The sequence below is a fragment of the Gavialis gangeticus genome, unplaced genomic scaffold, assembly GCF_001723915.1.
Source record: "Gavialis gangeticus isolate Ggan-Ray unplaced genomic scaffold, GavGan_comp1, whole genome shotgun sequence".
NCBI lineage: Eukaryota > Metazoa > Chordata > Crocodylia > Gavialidae > Gavialis > Gavialis gangeticus.
The window spans coordinates 208763450-208764309 of record NW_017728992.1 but is presented as its reverse complement, the minus strand read 5'-3'; positions in this window follow the sequence as shown (position 1 = coordinate 208764309).

Sequence of the window (860 nt, the reverse complement as noted above, 5' to 3'; positions counted from 1 at the left end):
ATTTCTGTTAAAAGAACCAGTACTAAAATAGATAACAATCTTGCTCTTTAAATGGGCTGAGTTAGGTTCTGGAGCTGATGAGTGATTTAGAGAAACAGTGCTACGGTTCCTGGGATGGCATTGCAAATCTTTTGATAGCCCAGTTTGTCTATGAACTGTTGTCCATGGACCACTTTCTGTTGGCCTATGGAAAGCAGTATTTGGGTATGTTGCTGTCTCCTCCTTCTACTTGCTAAGTTGTATTAAAAGTCAGGTAAGAGCTATTAAACACTTTCATATTTTGTGTGTGTGTGTGTAGGTAATCATTACAGATTCCACCAGGATCTTCCCTGATCGCAGGCAGAGCTCTGCAAGGGAGAATGGGAAGCAAGGCAGCCAAAGAGAATTTCTGAATTAAAATAGTTAAGCTACTTCTATAAACTGTCCATCGCTGTGGTATATGAGCAATTGCAGCCCGGGGGCAGAGTTATTTAACCTCAGTTGTTTCCAGGTCAGTTGTATGCCATTCACAAGGGATGCTGCAAATATATTCTGGAATCTGAAATATCAGGAAGGTTTCTTTATGCTTCAGACATCACCACCATTAGGACAGAGCCTGCAAGCAAAACTGAGCTGAAGATGTTGTTGCTGAGACAAAACAGAGGTCAGGTTTTTTCCCCCCCCGTCATTGTGTAGGCTCTTCAGAGCAAACCAACTCTTCAAAGCATCCACTGCAGAGCAGAAAAAAATGTAATTTTCAAAGAAATGAAAAATTTGGGTTTCTAGCAGAGACTTCTAAATCAGTATATTTTGATTTTTTTTAAATTAAAAATGTTAAAAAATAAACTTCTGGTGACAGTATCTTTAAAAGGTTTCTGGAA